A 16,591-nucleotide genomic window follows, 5' to 3' on the forward strand; every position below is an offset into this window, starting at 1 on the left:
GATTAATTATTCTATAATTAAAAAAGAAATTCTGTCAATAGTTCTGTGCATCTCTAAATTTCAAGATGACCTTTATAATAAGAAGTTTCTACTTAGGATTGATTGCAAATCAACAAAAGAAGTTCTTGTTAAAGATGTTCAAAATATTAATTCAAAATAAATTTATCATGATGGCAAGCTATACTTTCCGTTTTTGACTTTGAAATAGAATACATCAAAGGAGAAAATAATTTTTTACCAGACTTTCTAACAAGGGAAAAAGAAGATTCAAAGTGCAAAAGACTATGGAATTCATGATTAAAAAGCAGTAGCCCTAACTCCTTTCCCAACTACACCTCAAAAATAGCCTTTCCCAAATAGGTTTTCTCATCTACAAATTAGACCTGAAATCCCGTTCAAAAGTGTGCTTGCTTCAAACCCACCAAAACCTACAAATATCCAAATTCAAAACCCTACAGAACAATTCCAAAGATATCTCACAAAAGATTGGTTCGAGGATATCGGAATGACTCCTCATACCGATTATCCCACAGACCTTATTCAAAAAAATTTTATCCGAGCCAGATTTCAAAACCCAGCCCAGCTGTGGGAATCGGATAATTTCTTAAAAGATCAAAGGTATTATGAGTTAATTCTTGTAGACTCACATTCTATAGAAACAACTCATAACCCTTCAAGTTCAAATGAAATTAGTTTTTCAAAATGTGTGATTAGAAAGATCCATACTGTTACTAATTTTGGAGGATTTAAAGAATTCAAAGATTTTTCAGTCCGTCACCCGGCAAAAGGATTCAATTATATTGATTACAAAAATGCTTGGTTTCGGGCCATTTTTATCAGACCCTTTAACCATTCATGGTTTTTTACCTTTCACTTAAACATAGACAAACATTTTCCTATATGGTTCTTTGACTGGTGGAGAAAATTTGGATCCAATATCCAAATCACGCCACCCTCTGTTCAAAAGGGTTTTGAAATCTTTTAGGAAAATTCAAACCTTTCTTCATACCATGCAGAATTCAAAGTACCTTGGATTTTTGCTTGGGATTTTCACTTTAAGAAAATCTATCTAGACCCAACTCCCTTTCTTTAGTTAGAATTTTCAAAATCAAATGGTGGAATAAATTTCAAGAAAATATTTGTTCCGAACATGCTGTTAGACAATTTTTGTCTATGGGACAAAAGGTTACTTACCAAAAGGGAGATGTCAAAAAGGAAAAAACCAGTTCTACTTCTAAAGCCTCTGAGGATTCAAAGTTCATGAATATGCCAGAAGAAATGAAGAAGGAATTTTTCAAATTCCTTGCTCAAAGGTCCAGTTCTACCAAGTCAAAGTCAGAAGAATCAGTTTCCTCTGATCCAATAAGAGGACAAGATCTTTATGATTTCCAGGACCCGTACAATTTTTAAAGATGGCCATGAAGAGATTTACTTGGTTGATAATGCTTGCTGCATAAAGATGCCATTAAGAAATGCCCTTTTAAAAGATTTTGGTCATGAAGTCAGAAGATTAAAAGAAGAAATAAAAGATCCGGAAAGAAGGATCAAGGTCTTCTATGAAGTCCGAAGAAGAATAGAAAGATTTTTGAATTTATCAGATTCAATGAAGACCATGAAAGAAAGATGAGAACTATTGAAGAACTTATTCAAAGGAGAATTAAAATCATCAAAGAATGCAAAAGAAGGATTCTCATCATCCAAATCATGCTGGCTGCCTAATCAAAGGATTACCAGAATATTTGCCGCAAAAGACAAAAGTTTTGCCACAATTTTTAAAAAGAGTGTACTAGAAGTCAAAAGTTATCACCAAAGGTGTCCACCAATCATCACGTAGCCTCTTTTTTAATCTTTTACAATATAATATTATGTAATAGTTAACTTAGTAGCTCTATAAATAGCTTGTAGATTAAAGAGAGAAGGGACCCCGGTCTTTGAGTTTTCAGACCATTGCTCTCTCCCTCCTTCCTCTGTACATTACCCATGTTTGCAGCCAAATAAACAAGTAATTCAAATTTTACTTATTTCTGCTTGTTTACTAGTTTCTTTAATGCTTTCTCTATCTCTACATCTTAATTAATTCTTATCCAAGTGGAAACCATTTTGATATACTTGCCCAGTTGCAAGATGATCTCGGTGGATTTTCCATGCCATAAAATATTGTGGAAACCGTTTTGATATACTTGCCCAGCTGCAAGATGATCTCGGTGGATATGACATCATAGTAACTGTCACGTCTTAAAAGCTTATTTCATAAGATAACTCATATTTATGCGTTTACATGGCCAACAAGCAAACCTTTTGAATCGAAATTCACCACACACATACATTTTGTGATGTTTGCAACGTAATGGCATAGAAGTCAAGATCATTTTGGTTGTTAAGACGTGACAGTTACTCTGATGTTATATCGACCAAAATGATCTTTTCTTGATGCTATTACCTAACAGAGATCATACAATGAATGTTTATAGTCAATAGGATTGAAATGGTTTACTTGTTGGCCAAGTAAACCCCTAATATAAAGAGTTAGGCTTTAAACGAACTTCCACGAGACAAACACAATTATTATTTTCAATTGACCAAAATGATCTTGACTTCAATGCCATTATATTACTGACATCACAAAATGTATGTGTGTGGACGATTAAGATTCAGAAGGTTTGCTTGTTGGCCATGTAAACGCATAAATATGAGTTATTCCTTGTGAATTAAGTTGTTAAGACGTGACAATTATGATGTTATATCGACCAAAATGATCATTTCTTGATGCTATTAACTAAAGAGATGGTACAATGAATGTTTGTAGGTCTATTATTTTTTAAAAAAATTAACTCCTACATGAAGGAGGAAATAACAAATAAACTCCTATACTATAGAAAGGACGATATTACAACCGATGCCAAGAGGGCTCGAACTCGGCACCTAATACATTAATGTCTAAGCTCCTTGCAGCTAGGACAAAGGCTTTGGACTTTGGATTTAAATGGTTTGCTTGTTGGCCAAGTAAACCCCAGATATAAAGAGTTAAGATTTAAACGAACTTCCACGAGACAACAACGATTATTATTCTCTATTCACCAAAATGATCTTGACTTCTATCTACGCCATTACGTTGCAGACATCACAAAATGTTTGTGTGAAGTAAATTTTGATTCAAAGGTTTGCTTGTTATCCAAGTAAAAGCATAAATATGAGTTATCTTATGAAATAAGCTTTTAAGACGTGACAGTTACTATGATGTTATAACGACCAAAATGATCCTTTCTTGATGCTATTACCTAACAGAGATCGTACAATGAATGTTTGTAGGTCAATTGAACTAAAATGGTTTGCTAGTTGGCCAAGTAAACGCAAATATAGAGAGTTACGTTTTAAATGAATTTCCACGAGACAACAGACGATTAATATTCTCTATTGACCAAAATGATCTTGACTTCGATGTCCATATTACAGACGTCACAAAATGTATGTGCGTGGGCAGTTTCGAATCAAAAGGTTTGCTTGTTGGCCAAGTATACGCATAAATATGAGTTATCTTACGAATTAAGCTTTTAAGACGTGACAATTACTATGATGTTATATCGACCAAAATGATCCTTTCTTGATGCGCATAAATATGAGTTATCTTATGAAATAAGCTTTAAGGACGAGACAGTTACTATGATGTTATATCGACCTAAATGATCCTTTCTTGATGCTATTACCTAACAGAGATCGTACAATGAATGTTCATAGGTCAATTAGATTAAAATGGTTTGCTTGTTAGCCAAGTAAACCCAAATATTGATAGTTACGTTTTAAATGAATTTCCATGAGACAACTGACGATTAATATTCTCTGTTGACCAAAATGATCTTGACTTCGACGTCATCATATTACAGACGTCATAAAATGTATGTGTGTGGGCAGTTTCGACTAAAAAGTTTGCTTGTTGGCCAAGTAAACGCATAAATATGAGTTATCTTACGAATTAAGCTTTTAAGACGTGACAATTACTATGATATTATATCGACCAAAATGATCCTTTCTTGATGCTATTACCTAACACAGATCGTACAATGAATGTTTGTAGGTCAATTGGATTGAAATGGCTTGCTAGCTGGCCAAGCAAACGCAAATATAAAGAGTTACGTTTTAAATGAATTTCCACGAGCAGCTGACGATTAATATTCTCTATTGACCAAAATGTTCTTGACTTCGATGTGTATATTACAGACGTCACAAAATGTATGTGTGTGGGCAGTTTCGACTCAAAAGGTTTATTTGTTGGCCAACTATACGCATAAATATGAGTTATCTTATGAATTAAGCTTTTAAGACGTCACAATTACTATGATGTTATATCAACCAAAATGATCATTTCTTGATGCTATTACCTAACAAAGATCGTACAATGAATGTTTGTAGGTCAATTGCATTGAAATGGTTTGCTTGTTGGCCAAGTAAACCCTAAATATAAAGAGTTAAGCTTTAAACGAACTTCCACGAGACAACAACGATTATTATTCTCTATTGACCAAAATGATCTTGACTTCGATGCCATTACGTTGTGGACATCACAAAATGTGTGTGTTGGAAATTTTGATTCAAAAGGTTTGCTTGTTGTCCAAGTAAATGCATAAATATGAGTAATCTTACGAATTAAGCTTTTAATACGTGACAATTACAATGATATCATATCGACCAAAATGATCTTTTCTTGATGCTATTACCTAACACAGATCGTACAATGAATGTTTGTAGGTCAATTGGATTGAAATGGTTTGCTTGTTGGCCAATTAAACCCCAAATATAAAGAGTTAAGCTTTAAACGAACTTCTACGAGACAACAATGATTATTATTCTCTATTGACCAAAATGATCTTGACTTCAATGCCATTATATTACTGACATCACAAAATGCATGTGTGTGGGCAATTTCGATTCAAAAGGTTTACATGTTGGCCAAGTAAACGCATAAATATGAGTTATCTTATGAATGAACCTGTTAAGACCTGACAGTTACTATGATGTTATATCGACCAAAATGATCCTTTCTTGATGCTATTACCTAACAGAGATCGTAGAACATACCTCACTTTCCTTGGTTGAGCGTGATGCTTTGGATGTTGAGCCTTCGTGACACTTCTAGTCAATAAGGGTTCACTAATCTATACTTAAGGTAAAAGAAGACTCTCGGACCAGAGCTAAAGAACGAAGCTCTGATAGCACTCTGTCACGACCGCCCATACTAGAGGTACTATAGACGAGGAGATCGTGATCACAGGATAGCAATAAAGACAACATTTAAGGATGACAGTTCATAAGAAAGGCTCAAATAGCTTAAAAGAATAATATTTTAGTTCATTAAAAGTTAAATAACGAGTTTTTAGCTTAAAGAAACTTAATGTCATAAATTCATTATCAATTAGTGCAAAGACTTATAGCAAACGATTTTTCAAAGGAAGCGGCGGGGAAAAATAAATATCAAAATCCAATTAACCTCCAAAAGAACAATTGTTTTACTTTACGAAAACCCATTTTAGAGTAACAAAGTAAACAGCGGATTAACGTCTAAAAGGATTTGACATGCCAAAAATAGTACGAAGTAAAGAACTCTTGGGTCATAGATAAAAAAAGTATAGCAGCGGAAATAAGGTTTCAAAGAGAGTCAAGGATGATGCTTATGTATGAAGACACAACGCATCCAAAAATTCCCTAGGCCGACTCAACATGCACCGCAACATCCCGCTCAACCTGCACATAGAGAAAATACATGCAGGGCTGAGTACTTATTGTACTCAATGGGCTCATGCCGAAAACATTTTTTATATAGTTATGTCATCCATACCAGTGATCTCGAGTTTTACATGTAGTTAAGAAATATCACGAGAACACAAAAATATTTCATAGACTGGCTAGTCAAATAATCTCCCCACTTTCTCAACAATCCATCAATCACAATCATCATTCCATGTGCGACGAAAGTGTGGCCACACTATTCGCCCACGAGACCGGCCGACTAGCAAGGACGGTTCTCGATCCCACCAGTGAACACAGCCTGATAGGGTTTGCAGCCCTACTCAGACCCAAATTCGTTTCACAACACAGCCATATAGCCTAACGGAGCAAGCTCGGGCGAACTAGGCATCAGGCAACAATCTCATAAACAAAACATCATGGCATGACATAACAAGTTAAACCACCCTTATAACACCACATCATATTTTCGGAAAATAAAAGATTTGTAAAAGAAAGCCCACCTCGTTTGCTTAAACAACACAATACCCAACTCAAAGTAACCCTCGTTCCTTGTGCTCACGTACACACAATCCCCTTGCCAACACCACAACACAATCAGCCTTCCACCAATACAAATTATCATGCATGTCTTATCGTTCCTTTCATCGCTCTCTTAAATTACCCACCCCAACATTCATCAACATAGGGAAAAACATGCCATAATATTTCTCAACTTATCACACATAATCACGTCATAAGATACATTCCTTGATCATACATGCATCATATAATTCACCCAAACTTGGCAACAAGTATTATTTTAACATAATAGAAATCTGACAGAACTGCGCAGTCGTTTTGTAAAAGTCACCAAAACTCCATCCGACCTCATATGAAGCTAAATTTGGGTCACTACACAGTAGACACATTCACTCACGTCTAGTTAAAATATCACACCGAAATCATATCATTTGGTCATTCAAAAAAACAATGCAACCCTCTGGTCGGAATATAAAAATTCTGGCAGTACTGCGCGGAACGATTGAATAATTAACCAAAACTTCATCCGATGTTCAATGTGGCTGAAATTTTCACAAAACACAGAAGACTCTTCAAATTTCATCCAGTCAAAAATTCACATCAAGATAAGGCCATTTGGTCGGTCAAATAAAAAACAAAACTCTCTGGGCGAGAATACAAGTTTCTTGCAGAATTGCGCAGTCAACTTCAAAAATTTATTAAAAGTTCATCTTTTGTCAAAAGGGGCTGAAATTCTCACACTACACAGAAAACACCTCAAAATGTACTCAGTTAAAAGTTCGTGTCAAAATATGAGCTTTTGGCTGGTCAAACACACGTCAGAATCCACTGTCCAAACGCCACAGTTTTCAGGCTTCACAATTTCGAAATTAGGGTTTATTCCTCATTCATCCAAACACAATTATTCATGATTCCAACACACAATCATGCTTCAAAAATTTCTCACAATCATGTTCTCATATATTCACACATCAGTCACCAATGAATCATCCCAACTTCACACATATTCATTCAAAATCGCACATCCACAAATTTTCTCACACAAACATAAATTCCCACCGATTAATTTTGCGATCTATGATTCCTACACTCACTATATGCATGAGGGATTCAAGAACAACGATTCAATGGAAAGGATGAGGAAAAGATTTTAAATTATACCTTCTTGAATCAAAATCAAACGGTAGAAACAAGGATTGATGCGATTCCTCAGAAACTCTTGAAATTCCAACTCCAATGGATGCAAGAACAAGGATTGAAGGAGAGTTTTGGAGAGAATGTAGAGAGGGAGGAGAAGGCGTGTGAGAGTGAAGGAGAGAGATGTGGACGGTTGGGAGGGGAAAAAATATGGGGGCTAGGGTTAGGTTTAGGTGATTTTATAGTAGGTTTAATCCCCAACTAAATTAATTTATTAATTAATTGTGGAGGAATAAAATAGAGGCCAATAAATAAAATCACACAATTAAAAGAAGGGAATCTTCAAAAATTGGCTATTAAATTAACAAGGAATTTATTTGGTATTTACTTGGAGAGAAATATATTCACAACTTAGGAATTAAAACAATGAATATTTCATAAACAAGGGAACAAAATAAATTAAATCTCCCAGTAGGAAATAAAAGGGGGAGAGCGAAAATTTAATGGGTGCACAAGGAAAATTATTTAAATCTTCAATTAAATAAGAATAAGATTTAAATTTGGTAATTTTTTTATAGGAAAAGACACTCATAAAATAGGTAACAATTAAAGAAATTTCCACAAGGAAATTTGAAGTATAAGGGGAGTGTGATATGGAGAGTATTAATTTGGGTATTATTCCCACAAGGGAATAATTCGAATATTAATCAAATTATGGTGAGGAAACAAAATGTGACAAGATTTAATTGGATTTAAAAAAAATGAAGGGAATCAACAAGGTACCAGTTAAATCAAAGAAATAATCCATTCTCCTAATTAGATTAGGGGATTTTTCGAAATCCCTCAAGAATAGGCTAGGGTTCGAAATTCATGCAGTACAAGTTTGGAATAGTTTGTTTTGGATTTAATTTGGATAAATATCCCAAAACAATTAATTAAATCCAAGAAAAAGAATATAGTTTCCAATAATTGGAGGGGCCGAAAATAACCACTTTATTTGGCTAGAACAAAATGCATGCTCTTATTTAAATTAACTTCCCACATTGAAAAATATAAATAACACTTCATTCCAAATCACCTATGACAATTTATTCCACATAGCCAACTCAATCACGTAGCAACAATTAAATTTCATAATGACATTCCAAATCGACATATTAAAATAAAAGTCGCAAAAAAAAAATGGGATGTTACATCCTTCCCCTCTTAAAAGAAATTTAATCCCGAAATTTGACCGTCTCACAAAAACAACTCGGGGTACTTTTCTTTCATTCTATCTTCTAACTCCCACATGGCTTCCTCGGGACTATGGTGTTTCCACAACACCTTCACGGATGCTATCGACTTGTTTCGCAACTCTTGCACCTTCCGATCTAGGATTGCCTCGGGCCTTTCCTCGTAGCTCATGTCGGGGTTAGGATCACTTCCTCTTGATGAATAACACGCTCTAGGTCGAACACATACTTGCGCAACAGTGACACATGGAACACGTTGTGCACGTTCCCAAAGCTGGGAGGTAACGCTCAACGGTACGCTACAGGACCTACTTCATCGATAATCTCGTACGGCCCTACAAAACGCGGTTGCAGCTTGCCTTTCACTCCAAACCTCACAACTCCTTTCATCGGGGATACTTTCAGGAATACTTTGTCACCAACATCGAATTTGATCTCCGTTCGGCGCACGTCAGCATACGACTTCTGCCTATCTTGAGCTTCTTTGATCCTTGTACGGATTTGATGCACAATTTCGGTCATTTTATTTATAGCGTCGGGTCCTAACATCTTCCTCTCGCCAACTTCATCCCAATAGAGTGAGGATTGTCACTTCCCGCCATACAATGCTTCATACGGAGCCATATCTATCGTCGTTTGGTAGCTATTGTTGTAGGCGAAATCAACCAATGGTAGAACAGTTTCCCAACTTTCCCCTCGATCTAAGACAATGGCTCGCAGCATATCCTCAAGCGTTTGAATCGTCCTCTCTGACTGTCCGTCCGATTGCGGGTGATAAGCAGTGCTGAAGTTCAATTGCGTGCCCAATTCCCGTTGCAAACTCATCCAAAACTTTGATGTGAACTTCGTATTGCGGCCGGACACAATGGTCTTTTGCACCTCATGTAAACGTACAATCTCACTCACGTAGAGTTTGGCTAACTTGTCCGCGCCATAAGTGATTCGAATTGGTAAAATGTGCGTGCTTTTAGTTAGTCGATCAATGATTACCCATATCGCAGTGTTGCCCTTTTGTGACTTCGGCAAACCTGTCACGAAATCCATAGCTAGATGCTCCCACTTCCACTCGGGAATTTCAAGTGGTTGCAATTTCCCATATGGCCGTTGGTGTAAGGCCTTCACTTGTTGACATGCTAGACATCGCTCCACATACGACGCTACGTCCCCTTTCATTCCGTTCCACCAAAAACATTGCTTCAAATCTCGATACATCTTCGTGCTTCCGGGGTGAGCAGTGTAAGGCGTGTCGTGCGCTTCACTCAAAATCTCATCTTTTAGCACCTCATTGCTCGGCACACACAATCGTCCATCGTACATCAAGGCATTATCCGCCTCCTCACGGTAATGATCAAGCTTCACGGCTCTCACCTTCACACGTAATTCTTCCAACTTCTCATCACGTCGTTGGGCTTCTATGAGCTTGGTTCTCAAATCTGGCTCAATCACTAGCGTCGCGATTTTTCCACCTACTGTCTCGGGTGCTTTTATTATTTCCAATTTCATTCGGTCAAATTCACGAATCAACGCTTCCTCTTGCGTTAGGAAATAAGCCAATTGCGGTTGGTTTTTCCTACTCAAAGCATCGGCTACTATGTTCGCCTTGCCCGGATGATAGTGAATACCGCAGTCATAATCTTTCACGATCTCTAACCAACGTCGTTGTCACATGTTTAGCTCCTTCTGCTCGAAGAAATACTTGAGACTCTTTTGATCCGTATATATCTCGCGTCTCATTCCATAGAGATGGTGTCTCCAAATTTTCAGTGCGTGCACTACTGCTGCTAGTTTTAAATCATGGGTCGGAAAATTCAGCTCATTGGGTCTCAACTGTCGGGAAGCATATGCTATCACTTTCCCATCTTGCATTAACACGCATCCATGTCCTACTTTTGATGCATCATTACAGACGGCGAAGTCCTTGTCGGCTGCCGGCACCGCTAGAACAGGTGTTGTGGTCAACTTTTCTTTCAACAGTTGGAAACTCGCCTCGCATTCTGGCGTCCAAACCATTTTGATTCCTTTCTTCAACAATTGTGTCATTGGTCTAGCGATTTTAGAGAATCCCTCGATGAAGCGTCGGTAGTATCCCGCCAATCCCAAGAAACTGCGGATTTCACTCGGCGTTTTCAGCGATTTCCAATTTTGCACAGCCTCGACCTTTGCGGGGTCTACTAGAATCCCATTTGCCATAACGATATGACCAAGAAAGTTCACTCGAGTCAACCAAAATTCACATTTACTAAACTTGGCATAAAGCTTCTCCCTTCGTAACGATTCCAACACAGTTTGCAGATGCCCTCCTTGTTCCTCCTCGTTCTTCGAGTATACTAAAACATCGTCGATGAAGACTACCATGAACTTGTCGAGATACTCGTGGAAAACTCGGTTCATCAAGTCCATGAAGACAGCCGGGGCATTGGTCAGCCCAAATGGCATCACGACGAATTCATAATGGCCATAACGAGTGCGAAAGGCAGTCTTAGGTACATCCTCTGGTCGGACCTTTAGTTGATGATATCCCGACCTCAAGTCCATTTTTTAAAATACGCCCGCTCCTCGAAGTTGGTCAAACAAATCAACAATCCTCGGCAGTGGGTATTTATTCTTCAAGGTCATCTTGTTGAGCTCACGATAGTCGATGCACATCCTCATCGTTCCATCCTTTTTCTTTACGAACAACACAGGCGCTCCCCACGGTGACACACTAGGTCGAATAAAACACAAGTCTAACAATTCTTGCAACTGAATCTTCAATTCTGCCAAATCTTTAGGGGCCATTCGGTATGGCGCCTTCGATACTGACGCAGACCCTGGTTCCAAATCAATAGTGAACTCTAATTGTCTGTCGGGTGGTGGTCCAAGCAAAGCTTCGCGAAACACCTCGGGAAATTCCCGTACTACTGCCACGTCTTCCACTTTCAAATCCTTCTTTTCCTCTCCGTTCAAGTACACAAGATACGCCGGACTCCCTTTTCTTATCATAGCGGTTGCTTGCAATGCGGATATTATGGAGGTTCGTCGGTTCATGGAGATCCCATATAAGATAGTCGGCTCTTTGCCCGGGGCTTGAAAAGAAATATGTCTCTCTTTACAGTGAATCGTTGCGTGGTTCTCGGTAAGCCAATCCATTCCCAAAATTATGTCTACGTTCTCCAAAGGCATAACGTGCAAAAGTTGGGCTACTACTCCTAATTCTCCTAACACAAACTCTATGTTCGAGCAAGTTCGCACAATATCAATAAACGCATAAATATGAGTTATCTTATGAATTAACCTGTTAAGACGTGACAGTTACTATGATGTTATATTGACCAAAATGATCCTTTCTTGTTGCTATTACCTAACAAAGATCGTACAATGAATGTTTATATGTCAATAGGATTGAAATGGTTTGCTTGTTAGCCAAGTAAACCCCTAATATAAAGAGTTAAGCTTTAAACGAACTTCCACGAGACAACCACAATTATTATTGTCTATTGACCAAAATGATCTTGACTTCAATGCCATTGTATTACTGACATCACAAAATGTATGTGTGTGGACAATTTCGATTCAGAAGGTTTGCTTGTTGGCCATGTAAACGCATAAATATGAGTTATCTTATGAATTAAGCTGTTAAGACGTGACAATTATGATGTTATATCGATCAAAATGATCCTTTCTTGATGTTATTACCTAACAGAGATGGTACAATGAATGTTTGTACGTCAATTAGATTGAAATGGTTTGCTTGTTGGCCAAATAAACTCCAAATATAAAGAGTTAAGCTTAAACAAACTTCCACGAGACAACATCGATTATTATTCTCTATTGACCAAAATGATCTTGACTTCCTGTTAAGACGTGACAATTATGATGTTATATCGACCAAAATGATCCTTTCTTGATGCTATTACCTAACAGAGATGGTACAATGAATGTTTGTAGGTCAATTGGATTGAAATGGTTTGCTTGTTGGCCAAGTAAACCTCAGATATAAAGAGTTAAGTGATAAGGAGGTGCATTCCTGACTGGGAGCAGCGGGATGTTTTAACCCACTGCCATTCATTAGCATGTAGAGGGCACTTCGGGTCCAAGAAGACGACAAGGAAGATTCTGGATAGCGGCTTTTACTGGCCAACTCTCAACAAAGATGCGTACGAGTTCTGCAGGAGCTGTGAGCGTTGCCAACTGACCGGTGGAATATCTGCCCGGGATGAAATGCTGCAGGTACCTATAATAGTTTGCGAGCTATTCGACATATAGGGAATGGACTTCATGGGTCCATTTCCTTCATCCTATGGGAATCTGTATATCCTAGTTGCTGTAGACTACGTCTCCAAATGGGTAGAAGCCAAGGCCACAAGCACGTGTGAAGCCAAGGAGGTGGCCAAGTTCTTAAAGAGTCATATCTTCAGCCGATTCGGTGTGCCCAGGGCGATCATATCCGATCAAGGTACGCACTTCTGTAACCGTACAATTGAATCCTTGATGAAAAAGTACGGTGTGCACCATAGACTATCCAGCCCTTACCATCCGCAAGCAAATGGTCAAGCGGAGATTTCTAACCGCGAGATAAAGAAAATTTTGGAGAAGACTGTGAACACTTCTAGGAAGGATTGGAGTGTAAGGTTAGAGGATGCTCTCTGGGCGTATCGAACAGCCTACAAAACCCCCATAGGCATGTCCCCTTACCGGATTGTTTTTGGGAAGATGTGCCACTTACTGGTTGGGATCGAGCATCGAGCATACTGGGCAGTACAGAAAGTGAATATGGATGTTACAGCCTGTGAAGAGGAAAGGAAGCTGCAACTGCAGGAGCTTGAGGAACTTAGATTGGAGTTATTCGACTCAGCCATGTGCTACAAAGAGCGAACTAAATTGTGGCATGATCGAAATCTGAGAACTAAGGAGCTCCATGTTGGCCAGAAAGTACTACTCTTCCAGTCAAGATTGAAGCTTATGCCAGGGAAACTCAAGTCCAAATGGACAGGACCCTACATCATAACTGCACTCCGATCTAATGGGGCAGTGGAAATTTCAGGGAGTTTTCCTAACTCTGAACCTTTCATAGTAAATGGACATAGGTTGAAAATATTCAGGGATAATAGCGTGGTGGGTGTAGTGGATGCAATTCCACTACAACCACTTACATCGGTTTCATACTGATTAGTAAGATAGGAATTTGGAGTTCCACGTGGCTAGTTTCTTTTGAAAATAGTTTACATATACTGGCCAAGTAGAACTCCAAATTGCCTAAGGAAGATGTAAATATTGTAAATACGTAGTTAATCTTTGCATGCGAGATAATTTCTAAAAATCCAAAAATATTTTCGGGCCTTAATTTTAATTTGGAGTACACATTGACCAAGGGATTACTTATCTGGTGCTATTTCAGATTTTATTTAAGGGCCCATTTGATTTATTTTCCTTATTAGGTAAGTATAGGGGGGATTATGGAGAGGACAAAAATTTGAATTAAAGTTGGTGCAGCTTTTGCAGGGTGGCAGCGGCTAGGATGGCGCGTGAGCAGAGAGAAGGGACACGCTGACCAATCAGAGGCCAGCAATTTCAACCGCCTCCCATCTGAAGCGTCGCGACCGGCAACCTCTGATAACCGGTTACAACCACCTGCAACTGCTCTTTCTCACCCAAATTAAACTCACCGTCCCAACCCTTTTCCCTCACAAACCCTCATTTTCGAATTCGCTTTCAAGAAATTCTTGTCCATCTCTCTCACGGAAACATCATTCTCAACCCCAACTCTCTCCAAGATATCAAACCTTACTTTCCATCACTAAATCGCAGATTTCCGATCATGGGGAAAAAAGCGTTCGACAAGAAAATCAAACCGCGCCGCCAAGAAACCCAGGAGGCACAACCACAGTAAAATCCACCAGCACCAGCACCAACCGCTCAGCCACAACCTATGATTTCCATGGATGCCATGATGGCATTTCTTCATCAACAGGACCCTACTTGGGACTGGACGGCGGCATTGGCTGGTTTCGGTCAAATGGGGGGCGTAGGAACCGCACCCAGTGAAATTCCACCTGCACCGGTCAGTCACGCAGAAGTACAATCGGAGGAGGGATCTCTCTCGGCGACCGCGCCATCGGAGACCTCGGTACCAGATTCGGCGGAGCTCGACGCTGTCGCCACCCATTACGACTCCGACCCTGAGGAGCATAAGAAAAGGGCAAGCCAAGAAGAGACAACCCATGAGGGGAGTGGCAAAACGGAGAGGACGCCCGAGGAGGAGCCGGTGTCTCATGAAGTGGAAAGGGAGGACATAGATCTGAACGAATCAGCCCAGAAGCGGTCGTTGATGACAGATGAGGAGTTTGATTCCATCTTGAACCAAGTAGGCCAAGCAGCGGAAGCTACTGCCTCGGAGGCTGAGGGTCTAGACCTCGCTTCGAAGGCAGTAGGCATGAGCAAGGAAACAGGAACAGAGACAGCAGAACCAGAGGTAGAAGCATCCACCCTAGTGGCACCTCAGGTAGTAAAGCCGATTCCCATCAGACGGAAACTGGTAGTGAAGACAGACTCCAAGGCAGAGCCGGCCAAACCGCAAAGGGTATCGCAGCGATGCCTGGGCAGATGGGCAGCTAGTAAGGCGAAGCCGAACACAGAGGCAGATCCCGTGGAGATCTCGAGTGAAGAAGAAAGGACCACTCCCACAAAACCTGGGGAGGAGCCTTTATCTGTTACCAACCCAGAGGATACTGCAATGGAAACAGGAGCGGTATCTCCAACACTGAGTGGCCAAGTTGAAGAGGCTGACGGGATGGCTGAGGGTCTGGACCTCGCATCCAGGTCAGTAGGCCACAAGGAGACCAGTCCTACTATCCAGGATCCACTTTCAACACAAGCTGAGTAGGAACCCGAGGAAGAGAAAGACATAGATGACGGAGAGGAAGTTAGATACCGTGAAGAGAGAAAACGAAAGGGGAAGGCCCCTATGAAGAAGAAACCCAGCAACAAGAAGCCACGTACAGTAAACACTGGCATAATCATTACCGAGTCAGTTCAACGAGTCCAGGAACACCGGAGGGAGCGAAGTGGTAGCGAATACGCTGCCAGCGAGGAATCAGCCTCCGACAGCGATATCTCTTTGGAGGCTGAGGAGTACGCAGAACAACAGCTTCAGAATGATCATCGAGAGTTAGTCCACCCACCGGTGGAGAGACTGAGGTACCGGCGCTGGACAGTGGACCTTACTGATGATCTGGTGGAGGAGATGAAGCTTTTCGACTCGAAGGAGCTATAGAAAGCTTTCGATAGCAAGGATGAAGGGAGTAAGCAGGTGAAGAGCGGAAAGGTACTTCACATTCCTTCTTTAGATGAGTTAGGTGCCCGCGAGCAGTTTCTATCTTATTTGCACGCGTTAGGATTCGAATGGTTGTTGGAGAATAGGGATCCGAGTGTCCCGGTTAGATTAGCGAATGAGTTTTTCACGACCTTTAGGTTTAAGGTCACCACTGATCTAGATGAGGAATGTATCAGTTTTAGGCTGTTTGGCGGAGGTGGACCGTGCGTCTGGGAATGTGCACTTTAGAGGAGGCCATAGGGCCTGAGTGGAGAAGTAGGGAGCGGGGAATTCCCCGCAGACATGTGGAATTTGAGCCCCAGGAAGCCTGGGAGGAGCTTACTCACCCTGATGCAGGGCAATTCCAGTCCACTATTTCCCGCTCCGTTCATTTCAACAACCCAATTCTGCGTCTTGTACAACTTTACCTGGATTTCAATTTATTGGGGCAGTCGAACTCCGCTGTTAGGACATCGATGACGGAGTTATATCTTCTCTGGTGCACCAAGCAGGGAAGGAAGTTACATCTGGGTTTTTGGACCGCCTACCAATGCCATCTAATTGCCACCCACCCAGCGAGGAACCTCACTCTCTGCCATGTCTTGGGAGTGTTCGTCAGAAACAACATCATCATCACGGAGGCCGAAGATTTATCCGACCAGATCAT

The sequence above is a fragment of the Salvia splendens genome, chromosome 12, assembly GCF_004379255.2.
Source record: "Salvia splendens isolate huo1 chromosome 12, SspV2, whole genome shotgun sequence".
NCBI classification, from domain to species: domain Eukaryota; kingdom Viridiplantae; phylum Streptophyta; class Magnoliopsida; order Lamiales; family Lamiaceae; genus Salvia; species Salvia splendens.